The following is a 25,322-nucleotide window of genomic DNA, read 5'->3' as shown; positions in this document are numbered from 1 at the left end:
AAAAAATCATATTGAGGTATGGTGGTATCAGTAGGTATAGTAATGAGCAAGATACTTGTGGGAATCGACCGAACTCTTATAAGATGAGTATGAATAATATATAATTGGATTTATGACAGGTTCGATTTTTATAAACAATATCCGTAGCAGGCTTGAGTCAAGTTTAAATTTTACATGTTGACTACGATTATTTAAACCTGTTTATATAAATAATTAATTAAATATAAAATATATATTTTTTATAATAATATTTATATATTTTTATATATAGTACATTTTAAATAAATAAAATTTAGATATTTTATAGTGTTATTAAATTTTAAAATATAAATTATTAATTAAAAATATTTTTATATAAATTATTAATTAAAATATATAAAATTAAATAGGTTCGAATATTATTCGAGTAATAATAATTAAGTTTGAGAAGAATTTGAATAATTAAAGATAAATTTTAATTAAGTTTGGAAAGAGAACAGATAATGTGAATATTAATCAAATTTAAATTTAAATTAAATGATTTTTGTGAATATTCTACCCATTGTCGTCAGGCTAATTTTATTACATTACATTGGAATAAGCCACTATCCATAAATATGAGCATTGATGAAAAAAAAAATACTAAGTTTAATTTTTATAAAATTGTAGTTTTCAAATGAAGGAATAATAATGTTAATGAGATTTATAAAAGAAATAAATATCTCTATCATAATCTATCTTGAAAATTTTAACGTAAACTCACTTGCCTAACTAAAGTTATTTAATTTAATTTGATTTAGTGATTAAAAATATATAATATATTTAACAAATCTAAATTTAAATTTTCACTGTTTTTATTTTTTTGCTAAAAAATAATAATAATCTTTCTATTGGAAAACTATTAATTAATATCCTTAAATTAAAATCAATGAAATATTAAGCTTGTAATTTTTTCTTTTTTTCATTGGACGAATCGTGTAGTCCATTTACAAACAATTCCATGTTGCCAACTTGCCATTGAACGTTGAGAAAATGCAACACTTGGATCTTGGTAGGTATAGGTCTACATCTATCTGTTTCAGTTCTGCTTTAAAGCTACTTTAGACTTCTAAGTCATGGCTTAAGTCCACACTCTTTTTTCATTCTCGTAGCCGGACGTGTCCAACAAGCACAAGACTTCTGCAATATGTCCTACAGACTTTATGGGTAGGGGAAAAAAAATCCTGCAACATATTTTTTCCATTTTTCCTTGTTTATTAGAAACAAATTCACATAAAAATGTTTCAACTTTTTTTAGGGTTGGCGATTAGATCAGCTGGATTCAAGTTATTTTGGATTAGGATTATCTGAGTGTTTCGTTTTTTTTTTTTTAAATGGTATTACTTGGATGATTTTAAATTGCGAGTTGATTCGGATTAATTACTTATAAACTCATCATATAAAAATAATTTGTAGATTTTAACTAATTTAGTTTAAAATGTTAAACTTTTTATTTAATTTTCAGGTTAAATCCAAATCAATTATCTTTAAATTGGATCATACAAATTGTATAAATTAAACTACAAGAATCCATCAAAATAGAAACTGAATTTAAAAACAGACTTTTATTGATTTGTAATTGGAAACGGGTTTGAAATGAAAATTGAGTAGGATAAAAAAAATATATTATAAATCGATTAAAAACCGATTTGAAACAAAAGTTAGAAATGGAAATTCATCCGTTTCCAAATATACGTGCCAAAATTTGGCAGCAGATTTTGTATCAGTTTAGAAATGGATTAAAAATTGAATTTTGAAACTAACATGCTCAGTTTCTAATTTAGAATCTCAATTTTTGTTTCATATAATTTAAAACTCATTTTAGAAACCGATATATATTGGTTTTTGATTTCATTAGTCAGAAACCGATTTCTTCGGTTTCAAACCCTATGGTGCTCATGTTAGAAACCGTAAATATTCAGTTTCTAATCATTATTTAGAAACCAAATTTCCTCTGTTTCTAAATGTAATGTAGTATTATTGAATTTGAAACTCAAATTAGAAATCAATACAATTCGGTTAGTAATTCATTTATTTAGAAACCGATTCTTCAGTTTCAAAATATAAGGTAATTTTAATAATTTTGAGTTTATTTTAGTTTAATATCCTTATATTAAAATCAATGAACTATTAAGCTTGTAATTTTTTTCTTTTTTTCATTGGACGAATGGTGTAGTCCATTTACAAACAATTCCATGTTGCCAACTTGCCATTGAACGTTGAGAAAATGCAACACTTGGATCTTGGTAGGTTTAGGTGTACATCTATCTCTTTCAGTTCTGCTTTAAAGCTACTTTAGACTTCTAAGTCATGGCTTAAGTCCGCAGACTCTTTTGTCATAGCCGGACGTGTCCAACAAGCATAAGACTTCTGCAATATGTCCTACAGACTTTATGGGTAGGGGAAAAAAATCCTGCAACATATTTTTCCATTTTTCCTTGTTTATTAGAAACAAATTCACATAAAAATGTTTCAACTTTTTTTAGAGTTGGCGATTAGATCAGCTGGATTCAAGTTATTTTGGATTAGGATTATCTGAGTGTTTTTTTTTTCAAATGGTATTACTTGGATGATTTTAAATTGGGAGCTATTTGGATTAATTACTTATGAACTCATCATACAAAAATAATTTGTAGATTTTAACTAATTTAGGATAAAATGTTAAACTTTTTATTTAATTTTCAGGTTAAATCCAAATCAATTATTTTTAAATTGGATCATACAAATTGTATAAATTAATATTTACAAGCATAAACCACAAGAATCCATCAAAATAGAAACTGAATTTAGAAACAGACTTTTATCGGTTTGTAATTGGAAATGGGTTTGAAACGAAAATTGAGTAGGATAGGAAAAATATATTAGAAACCGATCAAAAACCGATTTGAAACATAAATTAGAAATGGAAATTCATTCGTTTCTAAATACACGTGTCAAAATTTGGCGGCAGATTTTGCATTAATTTAGAAACAGATTAAAAATCGAATTTTGAAACTAACATGTTCAGTTTCTAATTTAGAATCTCAATTTTTATTTCATAAAATTTAAAACTCATTTTAGAAACCGATCTATATTGGTTTTTTATTTCATTAGTCAGAAAACCGATTTCTTTGGTTTCAAACCCTATGGTGCTCATGTTAGAAACCGCAAATATTTAGTTTCTAATCATTATTTAGAAACCAAATTTCCTCGGTTTCTAAATGTAATGTAGTATTATTGAATTTGAAACTCAAATTAGAAATCAATACAACTCGGTTAGTAATTCCTTTATTTAGAAACCGATTCTTTAGTTTCAAAATATAAGGTAATTTTAATAATTTTGAGTTTATTTTAGAAACTGACGACATTCGGTTTCTAATATGAATTTAGAAACCGATTTTATTCGGTTTCAAAAATTGATGTGATTTTAATAAATTTGAAATTCATATTAGAAACCCAACGTATTCGGTTTCTAACAATTTATTTAGAAACCGAATAATTTTGGTTTCAAAATCTAAGGAAAGTATTATGAAATTTGAACTCAAATTTAAAACTGAATGGCAGTGGTTTCTAATTTCATTATTTAGAAACCAATTTTTTCAATTTCAAATGATAAGATAGTTTTAAGAAACCAAAAGTTTTCAGTTTCTAATCCTGATTTTAGAAACTGAATTGAGTCGGTTTTAAATTCTGAAGTGAAGTTATTAGATTTGAAACTGACTTTAGAAACCAATTATTCGGTTTGAAAATATGAGGTAATTTTAATAAATTTGAGTTTAATTTAAAAACCGACGTTACTCAGTTTTTAATATTAAATTAGAAATCAATTATATTCGGTTTCAAAACCTTATGTGGTTTTAATAAATTTTAGGTTCATATTAAAAATCGAATGTATTTAATTTCTGACAATTTATTTAAAAACCAAATAATTTCGATTTTAAAATTTAACAATTTAAAAATCGAAAGTTGGCGGTTTCTAATTTTATTATTTAGAAACTGATTTATTCGGTTTCAAATGATATGATAGTTTTAATAAATTAAATTATTTTAATTTAATTTTATGGTTTAAATGATTCAATTTAGTTAATACTTAAAAAAAATGGGGTTAACTTTATTGGGTTCGGTAAAACACCCAAATTTTAAGGATAAGTAATTTATTTGATTCGCATTGATCGCTTTAGAAGGCGTCGCGATGACTGCCTAATTCAACCCATAAGGCTAAAACCCTATCCTCTTTCTTTCTCATTCTCAGGAATCACAATTGCAGCCTCTCCCTTTCCCTTCTCGCTCTTGGTCCTCCCCTCCTCACTGTGTTGTTTGTTTCTAAGTATCGATCCTAAAATCCCTGTGTAGATATCACTCGATCTCTCTCTACTTGCCAGCATTGTATTGTCAAACAAAGAAGAAGAAGAAGAAGAATCAGGTGGATTTCATTCTCAGAAGATGATTTCACTTCAGTAACGTTTGTTGATTTCCCTCATTTATATTTTATGTGTTTTGAATATTTGATTTCGTGGGATTTTATTATTGATTTTATTGTTTTTCATTGCTAGTTTTGTGGTTTTGAATATTTGATTTTCTAGGGTTTTATTATTGATTTTGTGGGGTTTTGATTGCTAATTTAGGGTTTTTATTATTGACTTTATGAGGGTTAGGTTAACATGGATGATTTACTTGCATTTTAGTAAAGATTTTTAGCGTTAATATAGGAGATTATTTTATGGGTTTTGAATACATATTTTAAGTTTTCTTTTTTTTTTTTTAATTAAGAGCATATTATTTCCCTGTATGCTTATTTTCCAAAGGCATGGAAAGAGTAATATAAAAATTGTGGAAAGTTTGACAAGCTTTAGTAGGCAACAGCCAAGCCAACAGCCCAACTGCTGCGCACTTTTGCCTTTATTTCCATTTTGAAAAAGAATAATGGACCTCCTTATTTCACTATTAAAGTTCCAATCATCATTTTAAAATTCTATTTTTTAAAACCATTTTAAAATTAGCATAATTGGTGCTCTTGCTTATGACTCTGCGCAAGTATCAACCATCTACTATTTGTTTATTATAAAAAAATAGATCAATTTGGGTTAAATTGATCTACTTTGCTAATAATGCATGGAATGCATCTTTGTTGCAAAAATTGTTATAGAACAAATTAACATTACTAAAGCGACGCAAGAGAAAACATTAGGAGTAGTTTTGGCTGATACTTGTACATACAATAAAGAAATGATCAATGACCTATATATGTATCTTTACTTGACAATAAATAAATGGAGAAATTGAATACTATGTAGCAGTTTGTAGCAGGGTGCAGTCATTTAGCTGATATTGAGCATTTAAAATTAATATTATATTATATGTATTAATGCAGAAAATAATATGTTAAATAACAAAAAAGAAAAATTTTCCTAGTAATTTGAAACGTATTAGAAATGAAAAAAGTAAAATTTTCGATTTTAAAATTTACGAACGGATTTGGAACGGAATTTTCGTTTCTATTTAAAAACGAATGCATTTTGGTTTTTGTAACACCCTAAAATTTTAAATAATTATTTTATATGTAAATGTTAATATTTTATTTTATTAAATATTTTGGAAATTTATTTGAAATTTTCTAAATGTTTAAAATTGGGTCTGATTTTTCAAAAATAATAAAATTTGTCGACTTTTAAAAATTAATTTAAAGACTACGTCGCAAAATCAAAAATATATTTGAACTCCAAAAATTTTTTTTGAGTTTTTTGAAATTTTTTCGAAAATTTTGAGTATCAAGATATAGTAAAAATTCAATTTCAGGTATCCTAAATCGAACCAATCGATCAAACTGAACCGGATCAGACCGGTCGAAACAGACTGGCCCTTACCTTTTTCTCCTCCCTTTCTCCTGTGTTGTGCACTCACTCCCTTCTTTCCCATTTTTCTCTCTCCTCTCTCCTTCCCCATGCCAGCTAACCACCCCCAGCCCCTCCCCACTTGTCAGCGCCCCACCCCACTTGTCAGCGCCCCACCTAAGCCTTCCCTCATTGCTAGTCGTCTAAAAATCGCGTTATAAGTCCCTTACATGCACGCGCGATCGTTCGTCTTTCCGGTGCGATTTTGGCTAATTCGGCCACCGATTGGACCGGGTCTAATCCCAAACCTCATCTAGACCTTGAAAGCTTTCCATAGATACCAAGATCACAAATTTTCATCGAGCGAATTGTCCAATTTTTACTTGAAAAGTTTAAATCTATTTTGATTTTTGAGCGAAATTTCTCCCAAACTGGGAACCCCATGGAGATTCTGAGAGTACTGGTATGCTCCACTCGACGAGAACTTAACGGCAATATAAATTTAAAAATTTTTCGACACCGAAAATCCGGTGATCCTACGAACTTTGCAGTATTTTTTCGAGTATTAAATGAGATTATTTAATTTTGTAATAATTTTATTCTAATCCCTAGTATTGTGGGCTTCGCGTAGGTATCTTCGTTTAGCAGAAATCCAATCATCATCTAGATCTGTAATTTCAGACTGGACAAATAGGCTATCGGAGCCGTTTCAGAATTAGATTGGAATTACGGTCCTCTCCACCATTTGCAAATGCTCCGAACGCGTTCCAAGCATCAAAATTGACATAGGTAAACTCAAACTCCAAGTTTTTTCAATTTCATAGTGCTGGGTTTAGAATAAAAATCCTTAAAATATTCGTGGGTAGCTAGAAAGTTTCAATTCCTTTTGCATTAGCTTTATAATATTGTTAAGGACCGTGGGGCAAAATTTTAGAAATTTTAGAGCTCGTTTGAATGATTTTTTTTTAATAAAATGTTAGTTTTAGGGATTAAAACGTAATTTTTCAATTATGTGAGTATTGCCTATTTTGGAGGGCCCAGGAGGGGCCTTATGATGTTGATGAGATGTGTATATGGGATATATAATTTAGAAGTATTATTTGGATCATCTTGCAGGTTGAGTAGGTCCTAGGTATATGGGGAATTCTGCCAGATTTTCGGTAAAACTTAGGATTTCCTTTGATTTTTTAAAGTTTTCTTTAAGTAAAAAATTTGTGATATAATTTTTAGGTGAGTCAGGTCAGCCTTCATTCTCTGCCCAACCACCGCAGTGACTTTTGGTTAATTAGTAAGTAGATATTGATTTTACTTATAATTTCAATATTATTATGTATTTAAGGCATGTTCATGCATCACTCATAGATATATGTACATAGTTATTTGCTAGGCATGCCTTACATAGTTATTTGCTAGGCATGCCTTGTATTGAATTTGTATTTGATGACATTGCTATGGTTGTTGCTTTATGGCAATCTGGAGTTGCATGTGTGTATGAATATGGGTAGGATGGGTAAACGTGGCTAAAGCTTGACTCACTGGGATCCAATCCTTATTATGGATAAGTCGGGATAAGCACGGCTCGAGTGGATCTCGCTGACTCCCGCATTTGGATACTAAAAGAAAGTCTAACTTTGAGTTGATCTCGCTGGCAGAGGTTGGAACTAAGAGAGCTGTATAGAGGATTAGCTCCCATATACATATGTGTGAGTATGGACTTGATGCATGGGTGTGTGAGTGCTCTAGATTGCCTTTGGTGTGATTATGATTTGACTTATTGGAATTGTGTGAAGATGTTGCATTTCATTATTAGGGATACACTAGACTTAGATAGTTATAGAAATTGTACGTAAAATCAATATCTTATTCTATAAGTCAAACACTCACTCCTGTTCACCCATTTTTTTCAGGTTATAGGAAGATTGTTCCTTTGTGATTAACCTGCTTTCTTCTTCGCAGGTCTAGAGTTGCAGTGTTTATAAATTTATGTTATTATTTTGAAATCTAGAATTCTGCATGTGTTAGGAGTATTTTATTTAATTTGGGACTATAAAAGATTATTTAGTTTGAAGTTGTAAACTTATTAATTATGCATGTGTGAATATATGAGATTGATGTTTATTTTGAATGAGGGAGTTGAGCTCCCATTTGATTAAATTGACTGATTGAGGATTGTGAGGGTAAGCTGAGCTCCCTATATGTATAGTTGTTGTGATCACAGGTTGGGTGAGCTAAAAACTCTCCATTGGATAGTCTAGTTTATAGTCAGACTCTGTTCGATTGGTTTCTTAAAAATGGGCTAAAAATATAAGCTTAAAAGTTGGGCTAGGGAATAGTTAGGCTTACAATGGGCATTGGCGGTCTTATGCTGACTCAAGTCCTAGTGCCAGTCCGACCTAGAATTTGGATTGTGATAAAGTTGGTATCAGATTAAAGTAGGGAGGTGATATATAATGCCTATGATTCTTGGGAACTCTCACACGTGAACTGTAGCAATCTCTCTCGAATCCACTGATACCGTAAACTTACTCTGACTGGGTTGTCTACTAATGACTGCCAGCAATAGTACTCTCACTCCCATCTAGGGCAGATATAATGTCAAAAATCACCTTTATGTCCTCGTGCCTTGCACTAGTAAAGCACGCCATTTAATCCCATACTGACTAAAACATAACATTTCTTAGAGTACGTATCCCTATGGCAGACCTCAATATGTCTGCTAACTCTAGTTCACATCACCATGTACTCTAAGAAAACTACGACACTAAACTTAAGCATTCTTAATTACCTAAGGAATAACACCAAATCTAGAAACAAGGAATTATAGAAGAAGATGAAACAAGATCTTATACTCCTCATGTGACCTCCTAACAAGACTTAAAAAAAAAAAAAAATCCCAAATGTACACTTCCCATGAATTTAGAGCCTAAGCTCTGATACCAACTTCCACTATCTTTGGTGGCAAAAAGAGGGTACTTGATGAGCACTTACAGGCGTCATGTGTCGCCGTCCCAGCAAACCCTTAGGCAGAGAGCCACGCTTCGCCACAGTTCATGCAAGAGAGTTTCTAGGAATCGTAGGCGTTACGTATCGCCATCCTTATTTTGCTTTGATACCAACTTTCACTATCTTTGGTGGCAAAAGAGGGTACCTATCAGAGCACTTGCAGGATTAGGAAACCTAGTCTATTGGGATATAATGTAGTAACTATGCAATATTCTCAATTTTTATGCTGTAAGCTACATATTACAGTATCGATATGGGATTATTGTGTAGAGCTGCATGCTTCCCTGTGGTGCACCATGATAAGGGTGGTTGTAGACAGCCTCTATTTTGGTATACTTATGCCATAACAGAGTTCTATTTCTACAGAAGAGTTTAGGACTCCTAGTTAGCATTTTAAGAACCTAGAGGTAGAATATTAAAGGTCGCAGTTGGGTGATAACTAGAGTCAGTGACTTGGTTATCTTAACTTGAGTGCAAAGTTATAGCATAAGTGGCACGAGACTAGAGGTTTTTAGTATGGTTGCAGTGTAATGACGACAACTACTTAGTGGGATCATTTGGTCTCCAATATGGGGTCTTGGATAGTTTTGGCATTACAAGAGATGTTTTGCCTAAAGCTTAAAAAGAATAGTATATCCCTCATGTGTATGCAATATGCAAGTACAACCTTATTACCTAAAGAAGATCAGAGACTAGGAATAAAATTCATAGCCTATGAAATGATAATTTAAAGAGTTGCGATATGATAAGAGAGTAAATGATTTGATGTGGTTTTGGCAAGGTGACAGATTTAGTACCCCTGTTACAGTCAGTTATGATGTAGAGTATGATCTTATGCTTTCAAGAAAGACATAAGATTATTACTAGTGATGGTGACTTAAAGAATAGTGTCCCAAAGAGTAGATGCTTTCAAGAAAGACATAAGATTATTACTAGTGATGGTGACTTAAAGAATAGTGTCCTAAAGAGTAGTTAGCTTAAGTATCCTGAAGTGGGTGTAAGTTTCATGGTAGGAACTATAAGTGATTGGCTCATGATGAATGAAGAGCTAGTGAATTGAATGACGAGTTATGGTACCCAGTACCATAAGTTTTGACTAATTGAGTGGATATAATAAAATAGAATCTCTGTAGATTTCCTCCTTGAAGTATTAGAGGGTAGTTTATAGTTAAGCAAAGGAAAGAACAATGACTGCAAGTCAGCAAAAATAAGTCATAGAATATCAGTAGATAAAAAAAAATATGAAAATGAAAATTTGGATAGTTGGTTTCAGATGTAACTAGAAAGAAATTCGAATGGCAGTGGAAGTGCTAATCTGAGTGGTCGAAAGACCAATTTTGAGTAGTACAAAGGTGAAGATGACTTAGCAGAGACACTGAAAAGTAAAGTTATCTAGCATAGCTGTCAGGTCAAGAAGAAGAGTGGAGCTAAGGAGTAAAGTAATCAAAGTTCTATTTTGGGTAAGATAAAAGAGGTAAATTAAAGAGCAAACCGAATAGCCAAGAATATGACAAGATTAGGAAGATCAAAGTGAGATATAAGGCACATAAAGTGCCATCCTGAGCAAGGTAAATAGGATGAACTAAAAGGTAATATTAGAAAGCCCAGAACGAGATTACATGAGTGAGGATAGCTATCAAGATATAGAATCCAAAGGTATAAGACTTAGAGCAGGTCATAGTTCAAACAGTGTCAAGAGCTAGAACACAGAGTTCAGATTCGCATGATATGGATCAAACTCTATCTATTCCTATTCCCAAGATGGAGTAGGTAGCAATAGGATAACATCCATTTAAACTTCTAACAGTATGAGAAAAGTTAGTTGAGGAATGCAATCGAAGCAAGCAAAAGTTATAGAATGTGCAATGGTATCTTGAACTATTATATCAGGCAAATGTGTGAATTAATAAGTAATAAGTTAAATAAAAGTAAACCTAATGGTTCAACAAAAAAGATGGTGAAAAATGGCATATAAGCTTAGGACCTGAGTAGAGATGGTAAGATAATAGTTATGGGGTTTGCGATCAAGGGTTGGGTAAGCATTTTCAGTATGACCGATAAAGTTACTTTATAAAAAAATATGAATGAAAATAAGTAACAGAGCGACAGTAGGAGAAAGAGCTGGAAGAGATATGTATGAGTGAAAGTCACAAGTCACTGAGAAGTACAAGGATAAGAGCTATGACAGTAAGTATGATTGGAATCAATTCTAGAAGAGTTTGTTAGTGAGAGATAATATAGTAAGATATAGGGATGCAAAAGAGCGAGGCTAGGCATAAAAGGTAAAAATGGAGTATAAATAAAGAAAGTAAATCTTAAGATGATATGTCAGGCAAATCAATGGTACAACAGAAGGATTATTGTCACTGATATCTTATAGAAACTAATGATGAAATTTTAAGAAAAAGACTAAGAGACATGGGTTGAACATTATTCTACAGGCAACAGTATGCTAGTGATTGTAGGAGGAGATTTCACTTTCTCTTCAAGTTTAGCTTATGCTTTGGGCTCTAAAAGACTATATAAATAAGGGAAATTGAGTTGAGGTGATCCAGTATTTAAGAATTTGGTAGGCACCAGTCCGTACACATTCTCCTTAAAAGGAAATGATGGTAAGTGTGTACCTACTATTAAGTATGCTAAGGACACACTAAGGAATGTTTAAAACAAGTTATGGTGAAATGATAGATTAAGGAGTAGTGGAGCCTCAATCTAAGTGTCAATGCACCAGGAAGTATGTCACATAATAAGAAGCTTTAGGAAGAAGTCAAGATACTTCCATTCCAGAGAAGGAGTGGGAAATGATAAAGTCGCGTTAATTGGGTTGTTAGGGAATACAAACACTTTTGTCATATAGGAGAAGAGACCTAGTTCACTTTCCTATGTTGATAGATGGTGTAGGGTATACTTGGCACTTGAATGGAACTCTACATGACTAGTTAAATAAGATGGACAGGAGTTGGTATAAGGACCTTAGTAATGATACAAAGTGGATTGGAAATTCAAAGTATCATGGAATTAAGAAGGTACAAATGTTTTTAGTATGGGAGGATCTAGCTAAAGCTTTAATGGCCAACAAAATTAGCAATGATCTTGGGTAAGGTACGTGCAAAAGTAGTTATTTCATAAGGATGTTTCATGAGACATTGTAAAACAGGCAATACGAGTCACTTTTGTGTGTTGCAAAGACTGGCAATAGAATAAAACAAAGATTAGATTTTCAAGCTAGTACATTAGAGTGTAGTGGGAGAATAAAGAGTACCAGAGATGTCAGAAAAAGATTAAGGAATGGTTGGAGGTAGAATCTTTGCTAAGAAAGGAAGATGATGGCTTAGATGCTATAGCAAAGTTAGAGAATAGTAGAATAAGTTCGACAGCATATGTAGAGTTTGAGGAGCAGTTTGTTGCCATAGTGGACTACCAGATAAGACAACTTTGGTCAAAGTAGATACCTATGGTTAAGTTTTTGTGGCGGAGCTAATCAGTAGAAGAATGCATTTGGGAGTCAAAGAGGGATATGCACAGCAAGTACCCGTACTTGTTTAATATGTAATCCTGCCTTTTATTTCAGCCTTGTGTAAAATTTGAGGACTAATTTTCTGTAAAAGGGGAAAGAATGTAACACCTCAAATTTTTAAATAATTATTTTATATATAAATATTAATATTTTATTTTATTAAATATTTTGGAAATTTATTTGAAATTTTTTGAATTTTTAAAATCGGGTTTGATTTTTCAAAAATAATAAAGTTTGTCAATTTTTAAAAATTAATTTAAAGACCACGTGGCAAAACAAAGAATATATTTGAACTCTAAAAATTTTTTTGAGTTTTTTGGAATTTTTTTGAAATTTTTGAGTCTTATTTTGGGCCCTAAGGAAGAGTAAAAATTCAATTTCGGGTATTCTGAATCAGATTGACTAAATTGAATCGAACTGGGTCGGACTGGTCAAATCGGATCTGCCCTTACTTTTTTCTCCTCCCTTTCACCCACGTCGCTCACCCTCTCCCTTCTCTCCCATTTTTTTCTCTTCTCTCCCCTCCCCCACGCCGGCTGACCACCCCCAGCCACTCCCCACTCATTAGCGCCCCACCTGAGCCCTCCCTTATCGCCAAACGTTGTTTAGAATGCCAAAAAATCGTGCTTGAAGTCTCTTACATACGCGCGTGATCGTTCATCTTCCCAATGCAATTCTGACCGATTCGGCCACCGATTGCATCGGTCTAATCTCAAACCTCATCTACACCTCGAGAGTTTTTCATGAACAGCAAGATTACAAATTTTTATATTATTTTGACTTTTGGGCTAAATTTATCCCAATTCGGGAATCCCATAGAGATTTCGAGAGTACCATCTTGCTCTACTCGATGAGAGCTTCGCGACAATATAAATTTAAAAATTTCCTGATACCAAAAATCCAGTGGGTCCCGCAAATTTTACAGTATTTTTTTTAGTATCAAATGAGCTTATTTAATTTCGTAATAATTTTATTCTAAACCCTAGTATTGTGAGCTTCGCGTAGGTCAATTTGACTGTTGTCAAGATCTGCAATTTCGGGCCGGATAGACAGGCTGCTGGAACCATTTTATAATCAAATTGGAATTACGGGCTCCCCACCATTTGCAGACACCCTGAACCCGTTACAAGCGTCAGAATTGACATAGGTAAACCAAAATTCTAAGTTTCTTCAATTTTATAGTGTCAGGTTTAGAATAAAAATTTATAAAATATTCATGGGTAGCTAGAAAATTCATAAACCTCATCTATACCTCGAGAGCTTTCTATAGACACCAAGATCACAAATTTTCTTTGAGCGAATTATCCAATTTTTGCTGGGGAAGTTTTAGCCTATTTCGACTTTTGGCCAAATTTATCCCAAACCGGGAACCTAATGGAAATTCCAAGAGTACCAGCATGCTCCATTCAACAAGAGTTTCACGACAATATAAATTTTAAAATTTTCTGATTCTGAAAATTTAGTGAGTCCCATGAACTTTGCAGTATTTTTTTGAGCGTCAAATGAGTTTATTTAATTTTGTAATAATTTTATTCTAACCCCCGGTATTGTGAGCTTCACATAGGTATTATTGTTTCGCTGAAATTTGACCGTCATCCATATCTATAATTTTGGGTCGGACAGACAGGCTGCCAAAATCGTTTTAGAATCAGATTGGAATTATGGGCCTCCCCACTATTTGCAAACACTCTGGATGCATTCCAAGTGTTAGAATTGGCATAAGTAAACCCGAACTTCAAGTTTCTTCAATTTCATAATGTCGAGTTTAGAATAAAAATTCATAAAATATTCATGGGTAGCTAGAAAATTTTAATTTCTTTTGTATTAGCTTTATAATATTGTTAAGGACCACAAAGCAAAATTTTAAAAATTTTAGAGCTCGTTTGAATGATTTTTTTTTATAAATGGTTAGTTTTAGGGACTAACATGTAATTGTTCAATTTTATGAGTATTGCCTATTTTGGAGGGCCCAGGAGGGGCCATATAATGTTGATGAGATGTGGATATGGGAGATGTGATTTAGAAGTGTTATTTAGATCATTTTGCAGGTTGGGTAGATCCTAGGTATAAGGGGAGTTCTGTCGGATTTTCTGTAAAATTTAGGATGTACTTTGATTTTTTAAAGTTTTGCTTTAAGTAAATACTGAAAAAATTTTTGATATATTTTTTAGGTGAGCTCGGTTAGCCTTTCTCCTCCGTCCAGCCACTGCAGTGACTTTCAGTTAATTAGTGAGTGGATATTGATTTTACTTATAATTTAAATATTATTATGCATTTAAGGCATGTTCATGCATCACTTATAGATATATGTACATAGTTATTTGCTAGGCATGCCTTGTATTGCATTTGTATTTAATGATATTGCTGTGGCTATTGCTTTATGGCGATCTAGAGCTGCGTGTGTGAGTTGGTGTGTATATGGATATACGTAGGACGGGTAGATGCGATGGAGCTTGACTCGCTGGGACTCGATCCTTATTATGAATAAGTCGGGATAAGCACGGCTCAAGTTGATCTCGCTGACTTCCGCATTTGGATACTAAGAGGAAGTTCGGCTTTGAGTTGATCTCGCTGGTAGAGGTTGGAACTAAGAGAGCTGTATAGAAGATCAGCTCTCATATATATATGTGTGTGTGTGAGTATGACCTTAACACACGAGTGTGTGAGTGCTCTAGATTACCTTTGGTATGATTATGACTTGACTTATTGGAATTGTGTGAACATGTTGCATTTCATTCTTGGGGATGCACTATACTTAGATAGTTATAGAAATTATACGTAAAATCAATATTTTACTCTGAGTCGAACACTCACTCCTGTTCAGTCATTTTTTCCAGGTTACAGGAGGACTTTTCCTTTTGTGATTAACCTGTTTTCTTCTTCACAGGTCTAGATTCGTAGTATTCATAAATTTATATTATTATTTTGCAATCTAGAACTCCGCATGTATTAGAAGTGTTTTATTTGATTTAAGACTATAAAAGATTATTTAGTTTGAAGTTGTAAACTTATTAATTATGCATGTGTGATTATATGAGATGGATGCTTATTTTGAATGAGGGATTTGAGCTCCCATTTGATTAAATTGACTGATTGAGGATTGTGAGGGTGAGCTGGGCTCCCCATATGTGTAGATGCTGTGATCACAGGTCAAGTGAGCTAAAAACTCCCCGTTGGGTAGTTCAGTTTATGGTTGGACTTTGTCCGGTTGGTTTCTTGAAAATGGACTCAAAATATGGGCTTAAAAGTTAGGCTAGGGAATAGTTAGACTTACTACGGGTTTTGGGAGCTTTATGCTGACCAAAGTCTTAGTGTCGGTCCAGTCCAGAATTCAAACCATGACAGTTTTAAAAAGTGTTTTATTTGTGTTTACAATTTAGAAACGATTCAAAATGGAAATCCATTTCAGATAAATTGAAACTGAAAATGTCCGTTTCTAAATTGAAATGGATTTTGAAATCGAAATAATGTGGTTTGTAAAATTTAAAATGCCATATCGGTTTCAAAATAGTTTTAGAATTTGAAACAAATGTCATATTTTGTTTCTAATTTATTTGGAAATATGCGAATTTGAAACAGAATATTTCGGTTTCAAATCGGTTTCCAAATGCATTTAGAAACTGATTTTCACTTATTTGAAACCAAATATTCGGTTTCAAATCTCCTTTTTTTCTTGTAGTGAATATTTCATTCATTTTAAGAATATAAATTTTTTAGTATTCTTTAATTTTCAGGTTAAATCCAAATCAATTATCTTGAAATTGGATCATACCAATTAATGAAATATTAAGCTTGTAAATATTAATTTAAATTTATAAAATGCTAACAAAAATTAAAATATTAATTTATAATATGGATCCAATTTAAATAATATAAATTTTAATTTTTAAATCTTAATAGCTTTAAAAATGTATAAAATACTAACAAAAATTAAATTATTAATTTATATTATATATTCTTTATAAATTTATTGGCACATTTATTATGTTATCAAAATTTTCTCATCATCTCTTAACTTATAGGTTAATTTAGCACTGTTCTTTAATTTAATTTTGAATTATAAAATTTATCCAATTTCAAAGCCAAATTTCATTATAAGTTACTTGCCAAAAGCTGAGTTAGAAATGTCACGTTGACACTTCAACAATAAAAATAAATCTCTCTTATAAGTGACAACAGAATTTAGCGAATTGACCGATAGATAAAGGAAAGAAGATATAAGAAAAGAAGAGATTAACAGAAAGAGTGTTAAAATACAGGTGAAATTAAGAGAATATTTCTTTTATTGTTAAAAATGCTAATTGTAATGTTTTGAAATTTTAAATAATTATTTTTTATGTAAATTTTGATATTTTAATGTATTAAAATATTGTGCTATTTTAATTTGAATTTTTTGAGTTTTTAAAATTGGATTTTTATTTTTCGAGGTAATTAAGTTCAATAATTTTTAAAAATTAATTGAAAGACCAAGTGACAAGTTGAAAATATTTTTGAATTTCAGAAATTTTTTTAAATTTTCTATAATTTTTCTAAAATTTTCGAGCCTCGTTTTGAATCCTAAGAGATATGAATTATACTAGAATGATTAGATCTTTAGAAGTAAAGGAAGCACTTAAGGGAATGAAAGTAGGTAAAGCCTGTGGACCCGATAAAATACTAATTGAAGTGTGGAAGTGTTTGGGTGATATGGGAGTTGCATGGTTAACTAAATTGTTTAATAAGATTCTAAATTCAAAGAAAATGCCTGATGAATGAAGGAGGAGTATTTTAGTACCTATTTTTAAAAATAAGAGAGACATATAGAGTTGCTCAAACTATAGAGAAATTAAACTCATGAGCCATACTATAAAGTTGTGGGAGAGAGTTGTAGAACATCGACTACGTCATGATACTTCTATCTCTCCCAATCAATTTGGCTTCATGCCTGGCCGTTCAACCATGGAAGCGATCTTTCTTATTAGAAGCTTGATGGAGAAATATAGAGATGCGAAGAAAGATTTACACATGGTTTTTATAGATTTGGATCCCAAGGCATAGTAAAAATAAATTTCGGGTGTCCTAAATCAAATCGGCCGAATTAAATCAATCTGGATCGGACCGATCAAATCAGACTGGTCCCTTTTCTTTTTCTTTTCTTCTTCTTCTCGTGCTGCATGACCTCCCTCCTCCTCTCTTTTTATTCTAACTCCTCCCTCCCGACCACCACCTCCCCCACTTTCCTCCCTCAGCGGTCTACCTCCAGCACCCTTCCTGAAGGAGCAGAAGCATGAAAGTTGTTCATTAGAGCATTGAATTACAAAAAATTTTCTTTTAGGGTTACATGCATCATACCACATACTTTATGTGCCTAATTAATTTCAATACTCAATTGCATATTAAAACACTTTTAATATGTATTAGGATCTATGTTTGCCATTTAAGATTGTGAATTAACAAATTAATTCATTTAACCCCTAGTTTAAAAGAGGAATTAGAGCACTAACCACTTTGATGCACAATGAATGTGATTAGCACCTTTAGGAAGCACCTAGGACCCCAAGTGTTGTCCCTCTAGCTTGTCCACACCAAGATCACTAATGGGCAGCCCCTAATTTGCTTCTCAAGCCTTTGCTAACCAATTATAAATTGGGTTCTTACCTTTAGAGAGGTTGTATGTGTGTATAGGACACTAGAAATAATTTTTAGCAATTTTAATTCAAAGAAATTTGGGCAATTCTCTTTGAATTGATAAGAAAAAAAAAAGGAGGAGAGGGAGTGATAAAGGTGGCGGCACTTTTGAGACAAAGAAGAGTATATTGTTTCTTCTTTTCTTTTCCCTTTTATAATTAGGTCATCACTTAAACCTATTGCCACATGTCACTACCACATTGCATCTTATTTTTAATTGACTTAATCATATTAAGCCAAGTATCAAAGCTAGACTTAATCTTGACTTTGATCATCTTACATGATAGGAAGACAAATGACAAGCTTATATGGTGCCATGTGTCACCATCTCATAGTGCCATGTGTCACCCTGTGAAATGACCAAATTACCCTTATGTTTTAATTTTGAGTTCTCAACCCAAAATCGTTATTTCTTCTCTTCTAATCAATTTATATCAAATATAAATTAATTAATTAATTAATCTTCATTAATTAATTTCTCACAATTAAATTCATATTTAAACACTTTAAATATAAATTTAACTTATATTATACATCCAACAACCTAAATTTGGTTTCAAGTCATGCTAGGTACTTTGCAATCTTATTGCAAACCAAACTTATTTAATTAATTAATTAAACTCTTTAATTAATCAATTAAATCATATTTTACTTGGTGATTATCTTGTATATGTGTGTGACTTATTAGGCTCATCACTAATTGGCAATGAGATATGATATTAACTCTTAATATCATCAGAACTCTTTCTTACCATAAATGATTTCTCTAAATCATTTTAGGCACCTCATAGACTATGGTTAACACCTAGCATAGCATGTCATGGCCACCCAATCAGTAATAAGGAATACCTTAAATGAACCTATAATCATATGTTACCATGCACTAGAATCTCTTTGTTACAAAATCCCAATTCGAGTTGGAGTCATGGTTTATGTCAAACCCCATTTGCTATGAATATTATGTTCTCTTTTAATTCTAGTTCTTGATTAATTAGATTTTTTTGTCAGAAACTCTTTTCTGACTAAATCTGTCTGTCCTGGCTAGGAACTTGAAATATCAAGAACAATTAAATGAACATAGGATTTTATCCCTATTTACTTAGGGTAATAGATTCCATCTTGATTAACACCTACCTCTCTATATAACTAGTAGGAGCCAACACATCCCATATACCCATACACAGTACAAGTATGAAAGCAATATTAAACTCAAACCACCTATATACAAGATAACTATGTTATCTCAGGTCTAAAGATTATATGCATTGATATGATATATGATAATGCATTGAAAAGAGTAAACTCCATGTGCTTGTCACATGCGTCACTGGTTCAGCCTGCTTATCATGTATAAGTACGTATCATGTTTGTTATATGGCATGAGACTCACCATTCTATCTTATTTATATCTCATATAAATACCTTGGGAATAAACATGATTATAATCTTTCTGGATAAGTCATGTCCTTATTGTGAAGTATCCTCGATTGTGAATCAATTTATGATACTTTGTACTAGAAATACTATCACTCATATTCTTAACAACTTAAGAATAGAATTTCTAACAAAATAGCAATGGACTTTTTCTATTACATATAAATATATTATGTAAACGGAAAAGTGAAATTGCCTTTTATTAATAAAATATATACTAGATACATACTAAATGATATGCTCTAGGGCATACTACTAACAATCTCCCACTAGCACTTGAGCCATTCATTACAATATCTTAAACCCATCTTCTCAAGATGTCGGTCTAACTGAGTTTGTGACATAGGCTTCGTGAATGAATTAGCTGGATTTTCAGCTGATGCTATTTTCTGCATGGCTACATTGTCTCGCCAAACTATCTCCCTGATAATGTGGTAGCGTCTTTCTATGTGTTTAGATTTCTAGTGAGACTGGGGTTCCATATCCAAACAGCCTCTTTTGCAGCATCTGATGCAGCAATGTACTCAGCCTCTATAGTGGAATCAACAGTCGTACTATGTTTGGAACTCTTCCAACTGACTGCACCTCCATTACAAATGAACACAAACCTAGAGTTAGACTTTCTATCATCGATATCTGATTGGAAATCAGAATCAGTATAGCCATCTAATTACAAATCACCACCTCCATAAATCAAGAATAAATCCTTAGTTCTTATCAAGTACTTAAGGATATTCTTGACAGCTATCCAGTATTCCAAACTTGGATTGGATTGAAACCTGCTAGTCAAACTAACAGTATGTGCGATATCCGGCCTAGTACACATCATTGCATATATCAAACTTCCAATAGCCAAAGCATATGGAATCCTAGCTATTTTATCTCTTTCTTCAGGTGTCTTTGGGGACATCTCTTTAGAAAGGTGGATACCATGTCTCACTGGTAACAATCTTCTCTTAGAATCAAGCATGTTAAACCTTTTTAACACCTTTTCCAAGTATAAACTTTGGGATAAACCAATTATTTAAATTATCTTTTTGTGCGAATATTGGTTGAATTATTTGAACTATATGAATGTATTGCATTTCATACGTAGAAATGCATTAGATATAGTTAGTTATAGAAATTATATTTAAAGTCAATATCTTACTCTCTGAGTCGAACGCTCAGCCCTGTTCAACTATTTTTCCTTAGGTGATAGGTAACTTTATTTGAAATTAACCTGCTTTCTTTCATCGCAGGTTTAAGTAGAAAACATGTTGACTGACCTTTATTGTCTTTTATTTAAATTTAGAACTCCGCATGGACCAATAGTCATATTTTTATTTGAGTTGTAATAACTTAGTTCTCGAGTTGTAAAATTAATTAATTATGTGAGATTGTGATTGCATCAAATTATATAGACATTTAAGGTTAACATTCATTGCATTTTGTTAACATTTAGTCTCCTTTTATGTTTATTTTTATTTGTTTTTATTATTATTTTAGAAAACATGTTAATCCAACTCAATTCATTGATTTTTATATTTTATTAGGTTTTTTAATGTGGTTCTAAAATCAAGGACGAGTTTGGAAGAGATTTGGAGGTCAAAACGTGAAGAATACAGGGCTAGAAGCAGTACACGGGCCGTGTAGCCTACCCCGTGTAACTTCCTGGACCCCGTGTAACTCTCTGGACTGAAGAAAACTTGAAAAACAAAGTGGCAGAAATTTACACATGGCGTGTATCACTACACGGCCTGTGTAAAGTCCCCTGACAACAAATCTGATGCGACTTTTCTTACTTTCAACTTGACCCGGATGGACTCCTAATGCTTCTAGGACTCTGAAATTTGGGTTTTTACACCAGATATAAATATAATAAGTCAAGAATTGAGGAAAAAAAGAATTTACATCGAAGAGAAAGAGGAGAATTTACATTCAAAGGAGAAAAATTTACATTCAAGGGTGCACATCAACTTCAAGAGAGGCAAAGGAGAAACAAGATCTGCAAGATTGCTAGAAGGGATTTTCAGTTGAAGTTCCAAAAGTCCAAGGCTGCAACTCTTTTTTTGGGTTCTTTCACTCTATTTTCTTCTCATGTTTTCTCTTTATTTTTTTATAAACTTGATTGTAAAACTCACCACGGGTGAGTAGGTTCTTTATTCTAGGGTTAGGGTATAGCACTCAATTTCATTATGGATCTTGTTTGATTTTATTGAATACATTGGGTATTTTATTCTTTGATTTAATCTCTTGTGATTTTAATACATGCTATGTGTTGGTACCTGCTTAATATTAAATACAGATATTAATTAAATGATTGAAAGGTAAAGATTAATATTAGAAAATTGGGATTTTGAACATAGGAAATCTGACCTAGAGATAGGCTGATAACCTTTATGGAGTTCCAAAATGAATCATAAATCTTAAAGGGTTTTGATTAGGATTAATCACCAACGAAAGTAGGATTTGGCTCTAATTAAAATACACCTTAGATACCTTGAGAGAGGATCTAGGATACCTTATGATTAATTTCCATCAAAGTAATAATCTCCCATTTATTGAATAAATTAGATTAATTCTATAATTGATTGAAGTGTGAACCCCTAGCTCTAGAATGCCTTTATCCATTGGTATTTTAGTTTAGTTAATTATTTAGATTCTATTTCTTTTACTTTAGATCTAATCGTTATTTCTCTACAATTCTATCGTCTAGATAATTAAAATCACTATAATTTGGTACTCAATACGGTCCTCGTGAGAACGATACTCTACTCATCATTTTATTACTTCTTAGCGATCCTTGCATTTGCGGTGGTTGTAAAACCAGCAAATAAGTTTTTAGCGCCGCTGCCGGGGACCGTTGCTTGATATCAAACGATTAGTGATTTGATTACTCTAGACATTTTTATTTCTTTTATAGTTTATTTCTTGATTAATTTTGTTTTTACCTGTTTTTCTTGTGAGGTACATTGAGATGTTTCATCCACAAGTCTTCACAAGTTTTATTCAGTAACACAATGAACCATTTTACAATGCTTGGAGAAGATTCAATGAATTGGTAGAGCAATTTGCCAATCATACTCTTTCAAATTATAAACTCACTCTCAATTTCTACAATAGTCTGAATGAAGTGATAAGAAATTGAGTAGATTATGAAGCTTGGGCTACCGGTGATCATGTTCTTCAAAGAAACCATGAGGATGCCATTCACTTGTTGAATGACATGGCAGATTTTGATTACGATTGGCATTGGGATCCTTCACTGCAAGGTTGGAGTCACCAAAACCCTTCAGACACCTATCAACCTAATATTTCACACCAATTATTCAAGCTACAATTAGAGAATAGAGTGGGACTTGAAGAGGCGATAGCTCCATTAGAAAATTTTAACAAACTAATGGTGAACAACGAGCTATCACTTTATGAAGAGGAATTAAATGAACAAAGTTGGGAGAATGAAGAAGCTTCATGGGAATTTGAACCTATAAAAGAAGTTGAGCTTCAAGAACAATTCCTTTGAAGATGACTTACCAGTAGAATTCCCACAAGAATAGGAGTTACGTAAAGAACAAGTGGAACCTAGAGCTGAAGGAAATAACTCCTTTATAGTTGGGGGTTGCTTGGAAGAGTGTTTCCATAAAGACAAATCAGAGATAAAGGTGGTAGATGAGGAAATTAATGAGACTATCAATTTAAGTTCATTAATGATGCTTGCACATATACCACCAGAAGACCCTTTTCTATCATGGACACCTCCTACATCATCATATGTCCTCCATGAGCTAAAACAGTTCTCATCCCAAGCATATCATTCCAAGCCATGTGTTGTTCATGCTATGTGCAATTTTGTTTCAGATCTTGCCAATCTTGAGGGCACCACAAATCAAGACCCATATGTGGTGTTACATGATAGCTACTATGGGTGAAAACCGCTGTTTGATTAGTAATTCTAAAAGGGGTCAAGCTAATGACCTTAAATTAGCGCTTCTTGAGAGGCAACACAAGTTTTAAATTTAACCTTTGCATTTGTCTATTTCTTTTATTTTATCACCCTCCCAAACTTGATTTCGATATTTGTTTACTTTGTAGGTTCAAGAAGCACTTAAAATGAGCAATGGGGATCAAACTCACAAATATTCAAGGGAAGGCATGCTTCAAGGGGGAGTATTCTATATCTATTAGCTTTTCTTTGTTATTACATTTATGATGTTGCTCTTGACCTGATTATAATATCTTGATGACATTGAAGACAATATCAAATTTGAGTTTGGGGGTGCATTTCATGTATTGCATTCATATATTGTATTTCATTATCTTATTATGTCTATATTATATTTGTGTATTAAAAATCCAAAAAATTTTTACAAATTTTAAAAATTCTGGATTTTTCAAAAGGGTTTAAACTTAGAATTATAACTAAAACCTTGATGAGCTAATGATTAGACTCTCTGGGAAAGAGGAATGAATGTAACTGGATGGACAAAAAGGCTTTAATATATTGTTTGTGAAAAACTAAATCACCTAAGTGGAGTTAAACTAGTTAAACCCCTTCATAGCTATTAATCTGTCACATTGAACTTGCAAAATTAGGAGAAAATTTTTGAAATACAAGTAAATCTAAAAATGCCTCACCAGCTCTAGAACATGTCTCTTGGACCGATCGAGGTGAAATCCTAGCATATGCTTGATGAAGAGATGATTAAGGCTTTCTTTGATATATCCCCATTAAGCCTTAGCCATCCTTAATTAAAATATATATCCATTGTAGCCAACTTGAAGCTTATATTTATCCCTTAGAATTTATTGCTTAACCATATTATTTACCTAGCCCCTAGCCTAAACACCTATCCTACCCTTTTGAGGAAGCAAAATGCATAATTAAAAAATATATTAAGTGCAAAAAAAAAATGGAGAGAGAATGTAGAACTCAAGAAAGAGTGAAAGTGTGCAATTGAAATCAAAAAAATTTTTACCTTTCCAACTTAGCAAAAGCAATGAGTTTGGGAGAGAGGACAAAAGGGACAAAAAAAAAAAAAAAAGAGAAGAAGAAGTCCTAAGATAAGTATCATGGAAGCATGCTTGGTACTATAAAAAAACTAAAAGCCCCTCCTCTCCATACAAAATCAACAGAATAAACTTAGTATACTTGGTATTTTATGCATAAATGCTATCCTCATATTTGCATTCCCTAAAAACCTTTCATTGACAACCAAGTTATTATCCCTTTAGCCCTAAAACCTTTCATTGACAACCAAGTTATTATTCCTTTAGCCCTATTACAACCCTACTAAAAGACCTTTTGATCTTTTGAAAAGTGTATGCTACATTAGTGGAGATAGAAAATTGAGATATGCCTATGGAGTTGGAATTGAGTCACTTCACTACAATTATCCACAATAGAGGCAAATTTGGGGGAGTAAGTATTTCTCAAGTCTATCCTGATAAAACAAGTTATTTGTGACTTATTAATGGCCTTGTATAGAGGAATAATTGTTTGAAACACCATAAAGGAGGTGAGGTTCTAGCAGGCAACTATTGAGGTCTCTATACCTTGAAAGTGAGACTTGGTATGAAGGTTGAAGAGTGCCTAATTATGTATAAGTTAAGTTTTTGGTTAAGTTTCTAAGTACCCCAATGAGTTTGAGTTTGGGGGTATTTGATTGCATCAAATTATATAAACATTTAAGATTAACATTCATTACATTTTGTTAGCATTTAGTCTCCTTTTATGTTTATTTTTATGTATTTTTATTATTATTTTAGAAAACATATTAATGCAACTCAATTCATTGATTTTTATATTTTATCAGGTATTTTTATGTGGTTCTAGAATCAAGGACAAGTTTGAAAGAGATTTGGAGGTTAAAACATGAAGAATACAGGGCCAG

The 25,322-nt window shown here is 32.2% G+C and overlaps 1 long non-coding RNA gene across 2 annotated transcripts; it reads left to right on the top strand.

The window, feature by feature from the left end:
• Positions 1 to 4,200: 4,200 nt before the first annotated feature.
• LOC110668311 (uncharacterized) lies at positions 4,201 to 24,049 on the top strand. 2 transcript variants are annotated; one of them, XR_009150039.1, is made up of 3 exons: positions 4,201 to 4,420; positions 14,520 to 14,577; positions 23,524 to 24,049. It is a non-coding gene; the product is annotated as an uncharacterized LOC110668311 (long non-coding RNA). The 2 variants fall into 2 exon arrangements; XR_009150040.1 differs by lacking the exons at positions 4,201 to 4,420; positions 23,524 to 24,049 and adding exons at positions 7,056 to 7,116; positions 15,186 to 15,347.
• Positions 24,050 to 25,322: the final 1,273 nt, after the last annotated feature.

This window comes from Hevea brasiliensis, chromosome 7 (assembly GCF_030052815.1).
Source record: "Hevea brasiliensis isolate MT/VB/25A 57/8 chromosome 7, ASM3005281v1, whole genome shotgun sequence".
In the NCBI taxonomy this organism is placed as follows: Eukaryota; Viridiplantae; Streptophyta; class Magnoliopsida; order Malpighiales; family Euphorbiaceae; genus Hevea; species Hevea brasiliensis.
Note: the sequence above shows the minus strand (reverse complement) of the source record. Positions and strands in the feature narration are given on the sequence as shown.